Below are 20,769 nucleotides of genomic sequence, written 5' to 3'. Positions count from 1 at the left end.
GGTCAAACAGCAAGAATGCAGCCCCATGAAGCTAGAACCAGAGCCATAAAGAATTTAAATACAAAAATAAAACTAAGTCAGTGCTTTTTCATTACAATTATACCCTATCAATCATAGACAATCTCAGTGATAAAACACTTCTTCGAGGTAAAATCTCCTAATGGTCTAAATTCTAAATAACTGTAGCTTTACAGTTCAGTTTGTCTATCTCAAGATCCTTATGCATCAAGCTTTTGAGTTGCTCAGTCATGTCCAACTCTTTTGTGACCTCACGGACTGTAGCCTGCCAGTCTCCTCTGTCCATGAGATTTCCCAGGCGAGGATACTGGAGTGGGTTGCCATTTCCTTCTCCAGGGGATCTTCCTGACCTGTGTCTCCTGTATTGGCAGGCAGATCCCTTACCACTGAGCCTCCAGGACTTCAAGTAGCACATTCTTATTTGTCCTTTAATAAACATATTGGGCTTCCCAGGTGGTGCTAGTGGTTAAGAACCCACCTGCCAATGCAGAATTTAGCCAAATAACTTTAAAGCTTTTCTTAATCCTGCCCAGACAGTCCTAAAAAACATCTCTTCTTGCTACCTGGTAACATTTCAGCTCCTCTCAGAAGGTATTCTAGGTATTTCAAGTATCTTGCTCTAACACCACCTCTCTTTCTAGTTCACTGCTGGTCCACTCTTGACCCTACTGGGACTCCAGCCAACACCTGTCACCGACCCACTCCACCTCTCTCCTCCCTCTTCTCTTTGCCCAGCTTCCAGTCCAGGTTCTACCACTGTAGCCATTCCCTGGGCACACACTCTTATGTCCCTGTCCCCTTTCCTTCAGACTTAATCATTTGGCAAGAAGCCTTTGCTACTGTCCATGTAGCATTTATATGGAAATGTGAGACCAACCCCTTCCTGGGCACAACAGCTTGCCACTTCCCTACACCTCCATCCCAGCCATGTCCATCTTTTCTATCACCAATTTTCTCACAACTTTAGGGAGTCTTAAGCTGAGATTCAAGTAGAGAGAATTCAGATACCTATGAGTGTTAAAGGGAAACAATTTATATATCTATCTATCTTCAAAAAACTCTGGCTAAAATCGAGCCTCTCCTTCCATTAACAAAGGAGACAGCAAACCACAGTAGTATTAGTAGGACCTACTGTCATGAGTAAAAATCATAAATACTTTCACACCACATTACAGTTGCAGGTATTTCAGACCGTCATTTATACTTATCACTAACTCAAAATGCTCTGTATCTTGTTATTTAAGGTGTTAATAAATAAGCACACATATTACTATAGCACAAATTAATTTTAGTATTTTTATAACAATTTCAACATAATTAGTTTCCTTTGTAACCCCATGTATTTTGTCTTATGTATTTAAAAACAATGTGAGGGAACTTTCTTGACATGATCAAAGGCATATATGAAAATCCCACAACTAAGAACATAGCCAATGCAGAAAGACTGAAAACCTTCCCAGTTAAATCAGAAACAAGACGAAATGTCCATTCTCACCATTACTATTCAATATTGCGCTAAAAATTCTTGCCAAAGCAATTAGGCAAGACAGATAAATAGAAGGCATCCAAATTGGGAAGGAAAAAGTAAAACTTGCTGTCATTACATATGACATGATCTTGTATGTTAAAAATCACACACACACACACACACACACTACTAGAGCTAATAAACAAGTTTAGTTTGGCAAAATTGTAGAATACAAGATCAAAACACACAGTATTCAGTTGCATTTCTGTATACCAGCAATACCATTTACAATAACCCCCAAAGAATAAAATACCTTTACATAAATTTAACTAGAAAGGTGAAAGACTTTTTACATTGAAAACTATAAAACATTGCTGAAACAAATTAAAGGCTTAAATAAGTGGTATGATACCCCATATTCATTGCCTGGAACACAATATTGTTAAGAGTCAAAACCACCCATAGTGATGTAATCTGTAACAAAATTTCTTTTCTTTTTTTTTTTCAGAAATAGAAAAGCCAGTTCTCAAATGCATCTATAATTACAAGGGCCCTCGAATAGCCTCAACAATCTTGAAGAAAAAGAACAAAATTGAAGGACTCATACTCTCTGATTTCAAAACTTATTACAAAAATATAATAAAGGTCATCAAAAGCAGAGTGGTACTAGAATAAAAGAAGATATATAGACTGCTGGAATGGAACTGAGACACCAGAAATAAGCCCTCTACCTAGGGTCAATGAATTTTGAACCATGGGGAAAGAATAGTCTCTTAAACAAATGGTATTAATACAGCTAGACATCCACATACGGAGAATGAAGTTGGATCCCCTACCTCATACACACCAAAATTAACTTAAAATAGATCAACAACCTGAATATGAGATAAAATAATGAAACTATTAGGAAAAAACTAGGGATAAATCTTTATGACCTCAGATTTGGCAGTGGATTCTCAGGGTACCAAAAGCATGAGCAACAAAAGAACAGAAAAATTACATATAATCAAAATGAAAAAACTTGTGCATCAGGAACATTATGAAGAATGAAAAGACATGGCTTCCCTGGTGGTCCTTGTTTAAGAATCCACCTTGTAATTCAGGGGACACTAGTTTGATTCTTGGTCTGGAAAGATCCTACGCCATGTAGCAACTAGGCCCAGTTGTGGCACCTGCTGAGCCCACACTCTGGACACTGTGAACTGCAACTACTGAGCTCACACACTGCAACTATTGGAACCTGTGTACCTAGAGCCTGTGCTCAGCAACAAGAGAAGCCATGGCAATGAGAAGTCCACGAACCACAATGAAGAATAGTTCTTGCTCAGCACAACTAGAGAAAGCCCGTGTGCAGAAAATAAACAAATCTTTTTTAAAAAATGAAAAGACAACCTACAGATGAAAAAAAAAAAACTTGCAAGTCATATAGATAATAAAGGTTTAATATCCAGAATATACAAAGAACTCTTACAACTGAATAACAAAAAGACAAACAACTCAGTTTTTAAAATGGACAAAAGAATACACATTTCTCCAAAGAAGAATACTAGTGAAAAACAAGCACATGAAAATATATTAATCTTTGAAAGTCACTCAGTGGTGTCTGCCTCTTTGCAACCTGACTACAGTCTATGGAATTCTCCAGGCCAGAATACTAGAGTAGGTAGCCTTTCTTTTTTCCAGGGGATCTTCCCAACCCAGGGGTTGAACCCAGGTCTCCCACACTGCAGGTGGATTCTGTACCAGCTGAGCTACCAGGGAAGCCTGAAAATATTGGAGTGGGTAGCCTATCCCTTCTCCAGCAGATCTTCCCAACCCAGGAATCAAATCAGGGCCTCCTGCATCACAGACAGATTCTTTACCATCTGAGTTACCAGGGAAGGCTATATTAAGCTTTATGGAGATGCAAATCAAAACCATAGGAAGAATCACTTCATACCCAGTAAGAGTGGCCATACTTTTTTAAAAAGGCGAGGGGGAAATAGGAGAAATTGGAACTCTATGTGGCCGTCGGGAATGTAAATTATTCAACAACTGTGGAAAATAGATTCCAATGACCCAAACAGAATTACCAATGACTCAGCAATTCTATTCCTAGTTATTTAGCCAAAGAGTTGAAAATAAGTACTTAAGCACACGTACACACAAGTTTATGGGAGCACATTCACAAAGGCAAACGCTCAAATGTCTGTCAATGGACAAATTGTGATGTATCCATACAATGAAATGTTATTCAGCCATAAAAAGGAATGAAGTACTGATATGTGCTTCAATATGGGTGCATACTTCCTTGGTGTGTGTGCTCAGTGAAAGAAGCCCTGCATAAAAGATCATATAGAATATGATCATATATAAATACCATTTATATGAAATAGTCAGAAGGGGTAAATTCACAGAGATATAAAGCAGATTGGTGATTGCCAGGGGCTAGATGAAGAGAGGAATAGGGAATGCTAAGGACTGAATTACGCAATCCCAAATTTACATGTTGAACCCCTACTCCCCAGTGTGATGATATTTTAAGATGGGGCCTTTGGGAGCTAATTAGATTTAGATAAGACTATAAGAGTGGGCCCTCAGAAGCATAAGAACATAAATTTTTATTATGCCACCCAGTCTTCAATGTTTTATTACAGGAGCCCAAGCCGACTAAAACAGGGAGTAACTGCTTAACAGGTACAAGGTGTCCTTTTGGAATGATGAAAATATTTTGGAACTTAAACAGAGAGAGTGGTTGTACAACACTGTGAATGTATTAAATGCTACTTTGAATAGTTAATTTTATGTTATTTCTATTTCTTTTCAGTTTTTTTTTTTTTTTTAAAAAAACAAACCCACGGGAAGTAGACCTCACCACATGGCCAGAGGTCCAAAGAAATGCTGATGAGAGAAACAACACTGGATCACTGCCATCAATTCAACACACCATGTAATGTCTGTTTCCAAATAAATCGAACCTTGATTCTGTGGTCTCCTGCAGCTAGCATTCTCTATTGCTGATCCCCTTCAAGGCAGGACACCTCCCAAAGGGCGTCAGTATGTCCTGTCACCATCTCCAGTCTCTCCTCCAACCTCACCAGAACCCTGACCCACTGGGTTCTCAACTTACTCCCTTTGGCAGCATTGGACTTCCGATCACTGTGTTTTTCCTCTACCTTCTTTCTCCACGCGGCTTCTGCAAACCACAGTCTCCTCTTTTTCTTTCTCACTGGCTATTCTTTCTCAGCCTTCTATGCAGCTTCCTCTTCTTTCTCAACTTACTGGAATGTCCCAGGGCTCAGTCTTGGGCCTCACTTTCCAAGTGAGCTCATTCTGTTTTATGGCTTTTTTTTTTTTTCTTTTGCCCTTTGCATATGCAGTATCTTGGTTCCCTGACCAGGGATCCAACCCGTGTTCCCCGAAGTGGGAGCACATAGTCCTAACCGCTGGACTGCCAGGGAATTCCCTGTTTTATGGCAGGGATACAGATAAGTACAGTTTATTAGCTAATGAGTTTCCACTTTTATATCTCCCACAGTACTTCAGATGCTTGTACTTATCTGCTACTTGACACCTCTAATAGGCATCTTAAACTTGAAGATCGAAAACCATACTCTCTCTCCACAATCTGCCTTCTCCCTGGCTTCCCTTTTGGCAACCCACTCCAGCATTCTTGCCTGGAGAATCACAGGGACAGATGAGCCTGGTGGGCTGCCGTCTATGGGGTCGCACAGAGTCTGGACATGACTGAAGCGACTTAGCAGCAGCAGCAGCAGCAAACACCTCTTATTATATGCCACTTCTTTCCTTCTCGTGCATCAACAAATCTTATTGACTCTACCTTCAAAATAGATCCAGAATTTGACTGTCTATCACCATCTGGCCTGCTGCCCCATGGTCTGTCCAAGGGAGCTTGCAGTAGCCTCTCGACTGTTCTCTCTGCTTCATTCTTGTGCTCTCCCATCTACTCTCCATTCAGGCCATATCTTACCAACCTCAGCTCTCCTCTTCACTCAGTGTCAATACACAGGCTGGACCCAAGCAGTTCCTGCCACGCTGTTTTGTGTTCTCTGCTGGACTTTGCATCTGCTCTTCGCTCTCCCCACAGATATTCTATCTGGTCATTCACTGACAGTCTACTCAAAAGCCACATCCTGAAAGATCTTCTGAACCACCTACCTCTCCCTTTACCCTTCTTTCTCTGTTTTTCTTCATAGTACTTATTACTCCCCCACATATAATTATTTTGTTTACTTTCCATCTTTCTTTGCTGGAATGTGAGCTTCTGAAGCACAGATAAATATTTTGTTTTCTTCTCTGCTACATCCACGGTCCTTACCCCCCAGGCTCTCAGGACTTTCTGGATGAGCTAGAAGGAATGAAGGCTGATTAAGCATGTTGAGGAAAATTCAGCTAGCTCACTGGGGCACACAAGAGACTGTGAGGTAATGTCAGACTGGCCAGAAGTTCTAAAGGCCAAGTAGACCACCAGAGAAATTAGAATATTATTGTCAGGGTTGTGGAAAACGTCCCTCCCCTTCTCCCAGGGCTTATGTCCTCCCTGCAGTGAAGGCTCCAATGTGAAAGAAAAGATTATCTAAAACTTGGAATTAGAAGAGAGATTATTAGTGACAAAAATTTCCCACTTTGACCAAAATTTAGTCAGGCTCTCCTCTGAGCCCTCTTTTCAACTAAACCTTGATCTTGGGCTTCCATGCTCTGCCTTGCATGGTCTAATTTTAGTAAGAATCCTTCTAGGATACTAGTGAGAATCCCTTTACCTTTAATATCTGATCACCCCCCACAGCTAAACAAATTCCTCATCCCCCTCACTATCTTCCAGGTAATATATAATGACCCTGGCCTGCCTTCAGCAGAAATATTATTAAATCAGTTTAGCAAGAATCTCTCTACTCTTGATGTCTCCTCATAGCCATTTTCCATCCACCAACCCCACCCTGCTCCTTAGCTATAAATCCCCGCTCTTCCTTGCTGTATTTGGAATTGAGCCCAGTTCTATTATATAAGGTCTCTTTTCTCCTACTACAATAGTTCTTGGATAAAATGTGTTCTTACAGCTTTCACTGCTGTTCGGCTTTGTTTCTCTTGGGCACAAGGTATCCTTACAGTGGAGTGCTTGGCATTGTCTAGCACTTCTTTTGGGGATTATCTGAGTCCATGTGCACCTTTGACTGGCTTCTATTGACTATTTTAGAGTTCTGTATGGGTAGAAATTAACCTGTAGAAAATAGACAGTGATGCAAAGGGTTTCTGTGTGGGAGCAAGGCCAGAGATTCTTATGTATCACAATACAAATAAAATTTGTGAAAAGAGGCACCTGATTTATTTCTGGTAGAAAAAAACAACCCCAGGGTAGAAACCACACCTTAAATATCATACCCTTGATAAATTAACCCATCTCACATCTGTTAGCAATCTCTTTTCAAATTCCCTTGTCTGACCATTAAAAAAAAAAAATCTCTTCAAAATCTCCTTTGAATTGGTTATAACATCATACCCTCATTAATGAGCTGAGTAAAATCTTGATACGTGCATCACATATATTTGCATGGGAATCATGAGTTTTACTTTTTGAAAATTATTTTTAGAAAAAGGCAGTGAGATCTTACTTGACAATCACAGTCTAAAAATAGACCTCCACCATGTCATTACTCTGCTTTCCTTTTGTCCTCACAGCCTGTATGTTCCTTTGGGCTGACTATCCCCTTCACTAGCAGTCAGTTTGCCAGGGTAGGGACCTCCTCCTTGTTCAGGGCTGTATCAATTTCCAACAAAGGACCGTCAATCAAAGCTATGGTTTTTCCAGTAGTCATGTATGGATGTGAAGGTTGGATCATAAGGAAAGCTAAGCGCAGAAGAATTCATGCTTTTCAACTATGATGTTGGAGAAGACTCTTGAGAGCCCCTTGACTGCAAGGAGATCAAACCTAAAGGAAATCAATCCTGAATATTCATTGAAAGGACTGATGCTGAAGCTGAAGCTCCAATACTTTGCGACCTGATGCAAAGAACTGACTGATTAGAAAAGACCCAGATGCTGGGAAATATTGAAGGCAGGAGAACAGGACGACAGAGGACGAGATGGTTGGATGGCATTACCAACTCAATGTACACGAGTTCGAGCAAGCTGCAGGAGATAGTGAAGGACAGGGAAGGAAGCCTGGCCGTGCTGCAATCCATGGGACCACAAATAGTGGGACAGGACTAATCAACTGAACAACAAAAACGTATCGATTCAGACTCAGTGAATAAATTAATGAATGAGTGATTGAATGGTATGTACTCTGGAGCACAAGAAGTGGGACTTTCCAGCTGATGCTAAAGCACACTTGCTATCTTTGCACTCTTGTTAAATCTGCCCCCACCCCCAAAATCTTTTCCAACTAGGCCTGACTTTGGAATTTCATGCTTGTCTCTATAACGTTCAGTTTTAGCAAAAATCCTGCTAAGTATGTTTAACCAGAATGCCCCATCCTTGATTTTTATCACTCAGTATATAATGGGGTTCCTGGTCCTCTACCAGGCGATATCTAATACCCTGGTCTACCTTCAGCAAGAACCCAGTTAGATATCCTTTCGGACAGAATCCTCCCCGCCCCGCGCCCTTAGTAATTTTTCATCCACTGAATGCACCCTACCGCTCTCTGGCTATAAATTTCCAGTCTCGCTTGTTGTCCTCAGAGTTAAATCCAATTTCACCTCTCCCACTGCAAGACCCTGGTGCAGTAGTAACCATACATATCTTGATTCCCATCCCCCACACCACCCATTTAATAAAGTCTTCCTTACAGTGCTTTAAGGGGTGTCATGAATGAGCAATGTTTTTCTTTAACACTGATAGCCCCCCATTATCTCTAGCCAGGACTGGGTGACTTGGTAGAGGAGGAGGTGTGGATCTTAAAAGGATGGGTATGCCAAAGACAATAAGGCAGAAAGCCCTAATAATTTTGAAACAACAGCAATCACTGTTGCTTTTTCTGTGGCAAGCTATTTCCATATGCTTTCCTTGTATTCACTCAACTAGCCAGTTTTCCCCAGCTAGAGCCAGGCACGTGCGGCGGGAGCCCAGGATCTGGCAGTGGCGGGTCGCCCCGTGGGCAGAAACCTGGCACTTTCTTTCTGCTTTTGCTACTATAGTTTCCTTCCTTTGCTGGGTCGGATGGTCACTAAACCCTTTGGTTTTCTAGCGGGATTGTCCTTGCTTCTTGACTCGATTTTCCTGCCAACCGGAGGGGCTAGGCAGTCGGCAGGAACTGCAAACCCAGCATTCTCCAAGAGCTCCTCCGCAGGCAGCCGCAGGCGCCCAGCGCAAGGTTCTCCTCCGCCTTGACCTGGTGGATCCGCCGACAGCCTGCCCAGTAAAGTGGGGCAACGCATCAGGCTGTCGCAGAAAGTAGGCCGTTCAGGAACGCTTCCCTACCAGCGTGTCAGGATGGCCGAGTGGTCTAAGGCGCCAGACTCAAGGTGTTTACCTTCCCCGAGGGCATTCTGGTCTCCGAATGGAGGCGTGGGTTCGAATCCCACTTCTGACAGACGCGTTTTTGCAACCTTTCGCGAACGTATCCAAGAACATTTCCCGTTCCGGCTGGTGGTTTTGTTTTGTTTCTGAGACGGCGGCCGTATTCAGACTTTACGTTGCTTCGGTTCTCTATTATCTGTTTTCTTCGGCTTTGCAGCGGCCGAGAGACCGGACAGGTGGAAGAGGGAGGCTGTTTAAATACCGGAGGTTCAAACAACCGCATTCAGCAACCCAGTTTACGTCACATTTTTTACAGTTTGTCTAGCTTACTGTAGAGGGCTCTCTTATGTGTTCCCTGGTGGTCTAGTGGTTAGGATTCGGCGCTCTCACCGCCGCGGCCCGGGTTCGATTCCCGGTCAGGGAAAATGGCTTTTTTTTTTTTTTTTTTTCTTTCAACTTGACACCAAAAATACAATATTGGCTACCTTTCTGTTTAGGAGAACGTAATTACCAGAGGTGAGGATTATTCTGGTTAACGAGTGCCAGCTGTCTGTGAATCACTGTCCTATACCTACGATACCTGAATTAAGAAAGGAAGAACAAGGCAGACAGCACTAAATGATCCCAAAAGAAAACTCTGGTGCTGCCACAAGTGCCAGGTCTTCCAATGCCCAGGGTTAAAAAAAAAAATCTCCCCGAATACTCAAAATGATTAAAATGACCGATGTCCCCTAGAAGGGGCTCACTGCTCACGATGACTCAGGCAAGTTTCACTATAAAAAGGAGTCAGGAAATTCTTCCCACCCCAACACGTACCTTTTATTTTGAAAGTAAACTGAAATAAGTAAAATAATGACACAACGAACAGCGGTGTTCTTTCTACCTACATACGACATAGGTTAATATTTTGCCATATTTTCTCTTTCTCTCTAGACGCAATCAAAGCTTCCTCAGTCTCCCACCCGTTTGAAAGTTGCATACATTATTACACTACTCCATGGCACACCTGAGAAAAATCAACATTAACTTGTCATCAGATGCCAGTCCACATTTGAATTTCCCCTAACTGTTCCCAAAATATCTTTTATAGCTGTTTTTCATATTTTTTTATTCTAGAAATTTCCACTGCTCATTTTTCTGTTGTGACTCCTGTGGAAAATAATCTATTTTAATAATAAAAACTCTTCAGCCACATTTAAGTTCTATCTTCTTAGTATTTGTATAATATTTTGACCCTCTATGCTTAATTTGTTGTTTTTGAAAGTATTCATTTCTCCCTGGGTGTCTTTTCTAGACCTTCAGGCCAGGCTGTTAGGATATAGCCTACCTCCATATTAATTACAGCTTGGCTCACCAAACTACCTTGAACAAATAATTTTGCCTCTGCTTTTCTCTTTCTTAGCTGTTGGCTTTTTTTTTTTTTTTTTCCTTTCTTTCTTTCTTTTTTGGTAATTCAGCCTTGTGTGAAGTATAGCATAGCAAATGATGACTGGTGGTCAGGTTGAGCTGAGTGCAAGTCCTGACTGGACTTTTCAGAAGGCAAGCTGTCTATTCTCTCTAAGCTTTAGTTTTCTCATCTGTAAAGCTAGCCAATCAAAGGACGAATAAGAAAGAGAATGAAATTTCATCTAACCTTTAAGTTTCATTTTGAAATTTTCCCTCATCTTTAAAAGGAATTGGAAGGAACCTAAGTATGTATATTTATGTTATATATGTGTGTGTGTGTGTGTGTGTGTGTGTGTGTAAAGAATTTAAAAAGCTGGGAAGACATATACTAAATGTAACTGATTTTCTATAAGTGGTAGGATTATGAAAAATTTAAATTTTCTTTGTCCTAATGTCAGACATTTGCTGATTTTTCTACCATGAGTATATACAATTTATTAGTAGAAGAATAATACAATTTATTTGAAAAATTGCTCACATGTTACACAAAAATCAATTTAAAATGAGTCATAGATTTAAATGTAAGGCCTAAAACTATAAAATTTTATAAGAAAACATAGGAGAAAACCTTTAAGACCTAGTGCTTAGTGAAAAGTTCTTAAAAATGACATGTAGGAAAATATTAAATTGGACCTCATCAAAATTAAAAACTTATTCTGCAAAAGGCCTTGTTAAGACGATGTAAAGACAAGCTACAAACAGAAAAAAAATATTTGCAATCCACATCTCTGACAAAGGGCTCATATCTAGGATGTATAGAGAACTCTCAAAACTCAATGATAAAAAACAATCCAATCAGAAAATGAGCCAATGGCATGACAAGACATTGTTGTTGAAGACAAGACATTCAGTGTTGTTGAAGTGCAAATTAAAATCACAACGAGATATCACCACAAGCTTTTCAGAATAGCTAAAATAAAAGGCAGTGATAACAACAAATGCTAGTGAGGATGACGAGAAACTAGATGACATGTTCATGGCTAGCAGGAATGTAAATGGTACAGCCATTTAAGAAAGAGTCTAGCAATTTTTTTTTTTACAGAACCAAACATGCAGTTACTATATGACCCAACAATTACATTCTTAGGCATTTATCCCAGAGCAATGAAAACTGATATTTACACAAAAACCTGTACACAAACGTTCAAAGCAGTCTCATTTATAACAGCCATAAAACAGGGAGCAACTGAAATGCCCTTCAACAGGTGAATGGTTAAACAGATGGTAGTGCCACCAAGCCATAGAATGCTGCTGCCGCCATAGAATGCTACTCAGCACTAAAAATAAATGAGCTACTGATGCAGGATATAACTTGGATATACCTCAGGGAGTTACGCTGAGTGAAAACGTCAATATCAAAAGGTCACATACTTCATGATTTCATTCACATAAAAATTATAGTGAATGAAAAATTATAGTGATAGAAAATAGATTACTGATCGATAGGACTTGGAGATGTTGGGAGGTAGGGAGTGGAGCAGAAGTGACTAAAGAGGCATAGCAAGAGGGAAATCTTTATGTTGATGAAATAGTTCTGTATCTTGTTGTGGTTGTAGTTAGAAGAACATGCACATGTGAAATAATAAAATACCTAGGAATAAACCTACCTAAGGTGACTCAATGGACATGGGTTTGGGTGGACTCCAGGAGTTGGTGATGGACAGGGAGGCCTGGCGTGCTGCAGTTCATGGGGTTGCAAAGAGTTGGACATGACTGAGCGACTGAACTGAACTGAACTGAAGGAGACAAAAGAGGTGTATACAGAAAACTATCACACTGACGAAAAAAAAATAAAAGACGACATTAACAGATGGAAGATATATCATGCTCTTGGATCGGAAGAACCAATATTGTGAATATGACAATATTACTCAAAGCAATCTACAGATTTAAGGCAATCCTCATCAAATTGTCAGTGCCATTTTTTCACAGAACTAGAACAAAAAAGGTCACAATTCGTATGGTAACATAAAAGACCCCAGAATAGCCAAAGCAATCTTAAGAAAGAAGAATGAAGTAGGAGGAATCAACCTTCCTTATTTCAAACTGTACTATAAAATTACCACAAGGGTTTCTCTTGTGGCTCAGCTGGTAAAAAATCCACCTGCAATGTGGGAGACCTGGGTTCACATTCCAGTATTCTAGCCTGGAGAATTCCATGGACTATAGTCCATGGGGTCGCAAAGAGTCAGACAGGACTGAGCGACTTTCACTTTCACAAAACCACAGTCATCAAGACAGTATGGTACTAACAAAGAAACAGAAATATAAACCAATGGAACAAGACAGAAAGCCCACAGATAAACCTACACACCTATGAGCACCTTATCTTTGGCAAAGGAGGCAAGAATATAAAATGGAGAAAAGACAACCTCTTCAAGAAGTGGTGCTAGGAAAACTGGACAGCTACATGAAAAAGAATGAAATGAGAATACTCCCTAACACCACACAAAGATAAACTCAAAATTGATTTAAAGACCTAAATGGCTTCCCAGGTGGCTGCCTGCAGTTCAGAGGACGCAGGAGGTGTGGGTTTGATCCCTGGGTTGGGAAGATTCCCTGGAGAAGGGCATGGCAACTCACTCCAGTATTCTTGCCTGGAGAATCTCACAAACAGAGGAGCCTGGTGGGGTGCAGTCCATAAAGTCACAGAGAGTTAGACACGACTGAAGCGACTGAGCACACAAGGATATATACAACTCTTAGAGGAAAACATAGGCAGAACACATTTTAACATAAGTCACAGCAAGATCCTCTATGACCCACCTTCTAGAGTAATGAGAATAAACGGTACGTAACTAAACTCAAAAGCTTTCAGATAGCAAAGGAAACCATAAACAAGATGAAAAGAACCCTCAAAATTGGAGGAAATAATTGCGAATGAGCAACTGACAAAGGATTAATCTCCAAAATATGTAAGCAGTTCATGCAGCTCAACATGAGAAAAACAAACAACCCAAACAAAAAATGGGCAGAAGGCCTTAATAGATATTTGTCCAAAGAAGACATCCAAGTGGCTAATAAACACATGCAAAAATGATCAACATAGCTTATTATTAGAGGAATGCAAATCAAAACTACAATGAAGTACTGCCTCCCACTGATCAGAATGGCTATCATCAAAAAATTTACAAATAGATAATCTTATGGGAATTCCCTCGTATGTCATTTATTGTGTTTCCCTTGTTGCTTTTAACATTTTATCTTCGTCTTTAATTTTTGTCAGTTTGATTACTGGGTGTCTCAATGTGTGTGTGGGTTTATCCTGCCTGGGACTCGGCACTTCCTGGACTTCGCTGACTATTTCTTTTCCCATGGTAGGGAAATCCTCAGCTATTTTCTCTTCAAATATTTTCTTTCTTTCTTCTCCTTCTGAGACCTTTGTAATGTGAATATTGGAGCCTTTAATGTTGTCCCAGAGTATAATTTCTTTTTCATTCTTTTTTCTATATTTTGTTTTGCAGCAGTGATTTCCACCATACTACCTTCTAGGTTACTTATCTGTTCTCCTGCCTCAGTTATTGTGCTATTGAATCCTTCTAGTGTATTGTTCATCTCTGTTTATTCTTTAGTTCTTCTAGGTCTTTGATAAACATTTATGGCACCTTCTCCATTTTTTCCCCCAAGATCCTGGGTCATCTGCCCTATCATTATTTTGAATTCTTTTTCTGAAAGATTGCCTATCTCCACTTCATTTAGTTACTTTTCTGGGATTTTATGCTGTTCTTTCATCTGGGAGACAGTCCTCTGCACTTTCATTTCGATTAACTTTCTGTGGTTGTGGTTTTCATTCTGGAGGCTGCGGGACTGTAGCTCTTCTTGCCTCTTCTGTCTGCCCTTTGGTGGGTGAGGCTGATGAGAGGGACTGTTGTTTAGTCGCTCAGTTGAGTCTGACTCTTTGTGACTGCATGGACTGCAGCAGGCCAGGCTTCCCTGTCCTGCACCATCTCCCGGAGTTTGCTCAAACTCATGTCCATTGAGTCGGTGATGCCACCCAACCATCTCATCCTCTGTCATGCCCTTCTCCTCCTGCCCTTTTCTCTCCTGCCTTCAATCTTTCCCAGCAACAGGGTCTTTTCTAATGACTTGGCTCTTTGCATCAGGTGGCCAAAGTATTGGAGCTTCAGCTTCAGCATCAGTCCTGGTGCTGGGAAAAACTGGAACTTGTTCTGGTGGGCAGAGTCCTGCTCAGTAAAACTTTAACCCAATTATCTACTGATAGGTGGAGCTGCACTCTCCCTCTCTGTTAGTTATTTAACCTGAGGTTACCCAGCCCTGGCGTCCACAGGAAACCTCCCATAAAACTGTTGTCTAATCACTAAGTCGTGTCAGCTAAATATTGGAGGAATAGAAAATACTTCAGTATCAATATTTCCAACAAATATTCAGGGTTGATTTCCTTTAGGATTGACTGGTTTGATCTTCTTGCAGTCCAAGGGACTCTGAAGAGTCTTCTCCAGCACCAGAGTTATGGTACAACTCTCACATTCGTACATTACTACTAGAGAAACCATAGCTTTGATTATATGGACCTTTGTCGGTAAAGTGATGTCTATGCTTTTTCATATGCTGTCTAGGTTTGTTAAAGCTTTTCTTCCAAGGAGCAAGCATCTTTTAATTTCTTGGCTGCAGTCACCATCCACAGTGATTTTGAACCCTAAGAAAATAAAGTCTGTCACTATTTGCATTTTTTCCCCATTATCATGAAGTGATGGGACCGGAAGCCATGATGTTAGTTTTTTGAATGCTGAGTTTTAAGCCAGCTTTTTCACTCTCTTTCACCTCATCAAGAGGCTCTTTAGTTCCTCTTCACTTTCTGCCATTAGGGTGGTATCATCTGCATTTCTGAGGTTGTTGATATTCTCCCAGCAATCTTTTTTTTTTAATCAAAATACTGAGTTTATTTCACATGTAGATTTTTGTCTCCGTACCATTTCATCTGTCTGACCACCACTACTACTAATCCTATCATAACATTCCATACACACTTAAAACCAAGCAAAGGGTGGAGTTCCATCTTTAAAAACTAAACAGGCATTTTGGACAACACATTCTTGGCAATAGAACTTGGACAACATTTATCAGACATGATAAGGACTGTTCTCATTCTGCATTATAAAAAGGACAGCCAGATATCAACTGTTACAGAAATGAAATAAGATGGAAAATTTTTAACAAACTGTTTAAACTATTTTCTTAAAGAGACTTCTTCCACTGCCAGAGATCTTGACTGGCCTCCTGGTCAGTCATCTGGAAACAGTTCTTCACATAATTGATAAACTTGGCTTCCACTTTGGAAAGGGAACCACCTCTTTCTATATTTGCTTGCATTTTTGCTCTAATGTCTTCTGCAGAGCTAGGTCCTTGCAGTGTTTTAGGTGCTTTTCCCTGTTTTTTTTTTTTTTTTTTTTTTTTGAAGGATTCTTGACCTTTTGATCTCAGTGCTGACAGTTTTGAGTCTTTTCCATTCTGGTTCAACTTTTGTGCATTTTTGGCTCGAGTAAATCAAAGAGATTTCTTTACTGGAGCTTTTTCTTCAACTTCCTCATCAAAATTGTCATCATCATCATCTTCTTCATCTTCGTCAGCAGCAAGCTTTACTTTTTTCTGGAGACTCTTGCTACCACAGAACACTTTCCAGATATACTTGGGCATTTCACATCCTCCTTTTCTTCATCTTCTGACTGTGCATCTTCCTCCACAGCTGCTAAATCCTGGTCAGCCCTGGTCAGCACCAGCCGCCCACTGATATGCACAGTCCCTGAACCACACTTCAACGGTAAGACCACAGGTGGTATAATTTCAAAGCCCCCAAGGGAAACTGTTGGCTATATAGACGTTTTCAAAGTTGCCAGTGTTACTTTAATTGGACTGCCTTCATAATTCATTGCCTCTGCTTCAACAATGCATAATTCATCCTTTGCTCCAGCCCCTAAACTGACCATTCTTAAAGATAACTGGTGCTCATTTTCATCATTATCCACCTTGAAGTGATAATCTCTGTCAGCCTTTAGTTCACAACTGAAAAGATAGTCTGGGGCCTCAGGGTGCCCATGTCCATCTCCATTGAATCCTCCATGGGTTGGCGACACTCATTTAAGTGGGAGAGAAGCTGGATGGAATTAAATGACTACTGTTCGAACAAGCAGTCATGCAGGATGGAATCACACCAGGTCCCAGCCATCTTGATTTCAACTTGTGATTCATCCTGCCTGGCATTTTCCATGATGTGATCTGCATATAAGTTAAATAAGCATGGTGACAATATACAGCCTTGACATACTCCTTTCCCAATTTTGAATGAGTCCATTGTTCCATATCCAATTCTAACTGTTGCTCCTTGACCTGCATACATATTTCTCAGGAAGCAGGTAAAGTAGTCTGGTACTTCCATCTCTTTAAGTATTTTCCACAGTTTGTTGTGATCTACACAGTCAAAAGCTTTAGCATAGTCAATGAAGAAGAAGTAGATGTTTTTCTGGAACTCTTGCTTTTTCTATGATCCAATGGATATTGGAAATTTGATCTCTGTTTCCTCTGCCCTTTCTAAATCCAGATTGAACATCTAGAAGCTCATGGTTCATGTACTGTTGAAGCCTAGCTTGAAGGATTTTGAGCATTACTTTGCTAGCATGTGAGATGAGCCCAATTGTATGGTAGTTTGAACATTCTTTGACATTGCCCTTCTTTGAGATTGGATGAAAATTGACTTTTTCCAGTCCTGTGGGCACTGCCGAGTTTCCCAAATTTGCTGGTATGAGTGCAGCACTTTCACAGTATCATCTTTTAGGATTTGAAATAGCTCAGCTGGAATTCCATCACCTCCACTAGTTTTGCTCATAGTGATGCTTCCTAAGGCCCACTTGACTTCACATTCTAGGATGTCTGGCTATATGTAAGTGACCACACCATCATGGTTATGAGTCATTAAGACTTTTTTGGATGGTACCTTTGTGTATTCTCGCCATCTCCTCTTAATCTCTTCTGCTTCTGGTAGGTCCTTATCATTTCTGTCCTTTATTGTGCCCATTTTTGCATGAAATATTCCCTCATATTTCTAATTTTCTTGAAGAGATCTCTGCTGCTGCTAGGTCACTTCAGTCGTGTCCGACTCTTAGCGACCCCATGGACTGCAGCCTACCAGGCTCCTCCATCCATAGGATTTTCCAGGCAAGAGTACTGGAGTGGGGTGCCATTGATCTCTAGTCTTTCCCATTCTATTGTTTTCCTTTATTTCTTTGCATTGTTCACTTAAGAAGGCTTTCTTATCTCTCCTTGCTATTCTCTGGAACTCTGAATTTAGTTGTGTGTATCTTTCCCTTTCTCCTTTGCTTTTCACTATTCTTTTCTCAGTTATTTGTAAATCCTCTTCAGAAAACCATTTTGCTTTCTTGCATTTCTTTTTCTTTGAGATGGTTTTGGTCACCACCTCCTGTACAGTGTTATGAACCTCTGCTCATAGTTCTTCAGACAACTCTATCAGATCTAATCTCTTGTATCTATTTGTCACTTCCACTGTATAATCATAAGGGATTTGATTTAGATCATGCCTGAATGGCCTAGTGATTTTCCCTACTTTCTTCAATACAAGTCTGAATTTTGCAGTAAGGAGCTCATTATCCGAGTCACAGCTCCAGGTCTTGTTTTTACTAACTTTATAGAATTCCTCCATCTTCAGCTGCAAAGAATATAATCAATCAATCTGATTTCAGTATTGGTCATCTGGTGATGTCCATGTGTAGAGTTGTCTCTTGTGTTGTTGGAAGAGGGTGTTTGTTTTGACCAGTGTGTTCTCTTGACAAAAGTCTTTTAGCCTTTGTCCTGCTTCACTTTGTACCCTAAGGCCAACCTTGCCTGTTGCTCCAGGCATCTCTTGACTTCCTACTTTTGCATTCCAATCCCCTATTTAACCCCCCAAGTTGTAAATAATTATTTTATGCATGCTAAGTCACTTCAGTCGTGTGTGACTCTTTGTGACCTAAATCTCTGTGACCTAACTCTTTGTGATCCTATGGACCGTAGCCTGCCAGGCTCCTCTGTCCTTGGGATTTCCGAGGCAAGAATTCTGGAGTGGGTTGCCATTTCCTTCTCCAGGGTAATCTTCCCAACCCAGGATCAAATCTGCATCTCTTAAGTCACCTGCATTGGCAGATGGGTTCTTTACCTCTAGCACCACCTGGAAAGCCCTGTTAAGTTAATCATATTTCCATATGGCTTGCAATTGTAATTATCTTTTATTTTTTGACTATTATTAATTGTGATAGCTGATAAACATCTCTTACTGTTGTGATTATGTATCTTTGTTTTAATACCATTGTATCATGACTGGTCAACAGAAAATAATAGAATTCTATATTGCTGAAACTACCATTTAATAGAAAAATTTGTAATCAGTTTTTAAAATCCAGATGCAGATTAGAATTATCTTGGATATTTTTGAAAAAAACAAATGCCCTGGTATTTTTTTTTTCTCCAAACCTCCAGGTGTGATTCTAATGAGCAGCCATGTTTAAAAGCAACTGAACTGTATGATTATCTTTTAGTTTTATCCAGTCTGTTTTTGGTTTCCCAGGTGGTACTAGTGGTTAAGAACCTGCTTCCCTAATGCAGAAGACATAAGAGACGTGAGTTTGATCCTTGGGTCAGGAAGATGCCCTGAACAAGGGAATGGAAACCCATAGGGTCAAAAACAGTCAGACACGACTGAGGCAACTTAGCACGCACAGTATAGGTTTTGTTCAAATTTCACAAAATATTTTGCTAGTGTCCACGATTTGTTTATCATATTCAAGATTCCACATTGTATTTGGTTGAAATGAGCAGCTTTAGCTGCACACAACAAATTCTGACAAATTCTCTTTTCATTTTTATTTTTACAAATATTTTCTAATGTTTCTTGTTATGCTTTCTTAGATACACCCATCATTTAAAAGTGGACATTGAACTTCCAAATACATGGAGTTTTGAAATTAGTTTTGATATTAATTTTTCATTTAGACATTAGTTTTTCACTTAAATGCTTTCTTCTCTTCAATCTCCTCTGTGTTATTTCAGTTTTTTAATCTTCTTGAGGCTTTCGATGGCTAAGTCAAAGATTTCTCTTGGTAACTGTCAGATTACAGTTGAAAAATATGTGGGTTATTTTCAAATATCTTTTGATATTATATTCTAACATAGTTCTACAGTGATAGAACAGGTTCTGTATGATTTTAATACCTTTAGACCATGACATTTTTGCATCTTGTTTTATGTCCCTGGATATGTTCCAGTGTCTCCTGGTTATAGCCTATGGGAACTTGAATAAAATTCATACCCTGCTGTTTGTGAAAATTGTATAAATCTTAATTATATTGAATTGGTTAGTAGTGCTTTTCAGGTCCACTATATCCTTCTACTTTTTTTCTGTCTGTTCATTCTATTAATTTTTGAGAGTTTGATGTTGAAACTCCAACTAAAAACCTTAATTTATCTACTTAAAAATAATGTTAATATATAATGGAGCTATATGTTGCTTTGTTCTGTATTTTCCAAGTCTCTTGTAAATGTGTTATCATACTTTCATAATTTAAAAAATTAAAATTTAAAAAACCTGCAAAGAATAAATGCTGGAGAGGCTGTAGAGAGAAGTGAACCCTCTTGTACTGTTAGTGGGATATAAATTAATAGCCATTATGGAGAAGAGTATGGATATTCTTTAAAAATTAGAAATAAAACTACCAGATGACCCAGCCATCCCACTACTGGGCATATAACCTGAGAAAAACATAATTGAAAAATACACATGTACTCCAGTGTTCATAGCACTATTTACAATAGCTAGGACACACAAGCCACCAAGATGTCCACTGAGAGATGAATGGATAAAGGAACTGTGGTGCATGTACACAAGGGAATATAACTCAGACATAAAAAGGAACAAATCTGAGTCAGTTCTAGAGAGGTGTATAGATATGGAATCTGTTATACAGAGTGAAGTCAGAAAAAGAAAATCAAATAGCATATATTAGCACATAGGTATGGGCTCTAGAAAAATGGTACTGATGAAACTATTTGCAGGACAGGAGCAGAGACTCCAATGTACAGAACAGACTTGTAGACACAGGGAGAGCAGGAGAGGGTGGGACAAATTGAGAGAGTAGAATTGAAATAAATACATTACCATGTGTGAAATAGATAGCTAATGGGAAGTTGTTGTTCAGTGCAGGGATTTCAGCCTGGTGCCCAGTGACAACCTAAAAGGGTGGGATGGGGGTGGAGAGGGGAGGGAGGTTCAAGGGGGATGGGACATGTGTATACCTATGGCTGATTCATGTTGATGTATGGCAGAAACCAATATAACATTTTAAAGAAATTATCTTCCAATTAAAAAGCAAATAAA

The 20,769-nt window shown here is 39.8% G+C and overlaps 2 non-coding genes and 1 pseudogene across 2 annotated transcripts; 2 read left to right on the top strand and 1 right to left on the bottom strand.

Annotated features, from left to right (window-relative positions):
• Nucleotides 1–8,912: 8,912 nt before the first annotated feature.
• TRNAL-CAA lies at nt 8,913–9,018 on the top strand. The gene is made up of 2 exons: nt 8,913–8,950; nt 8,973–9,018. It is a non-coding gene; the product is annotated as a tRNA-Leu (tRNA).
• A 279-nt stretch (nt 9,019–9,297) lies between these two features.
• TRNAE-CUC lies at nt 9,298–9,369 on the top strand. Its single transcript has one exon. It is a non-coding gene; the product is annotated as a tRNA-Glu (tRNA).
• Nucleotides 9,370–15,491: 6,122 nt separating this feature from the next.
• LOC120863753 lies at nt 15,492–16,470 on the bottom strand (annotated as a pseudogene).
• Between the last annotated feature and the right edge of the window lie 4,299 nt (nt 16,471–20,769).

Source organism: Oryx dammah, unplaced genomic scaffold (genome assembly GCF_014754425.2).
Source record: "Oryx dammah isolate SB20612 unplaced genomic scaffold, SCBI_Odam_1.1 HiC_scaffold_5, whole genome shotgun sequence".
Lineage (NCBI taxonomy): Eukaryota > Metazoa > Chordata > Mammalia > Artiodactyla > Bovidae > Oryx > Oryx dammah.
This window is presented reverse-complemented; position numbering and strand designations above follow the sequence as displayed.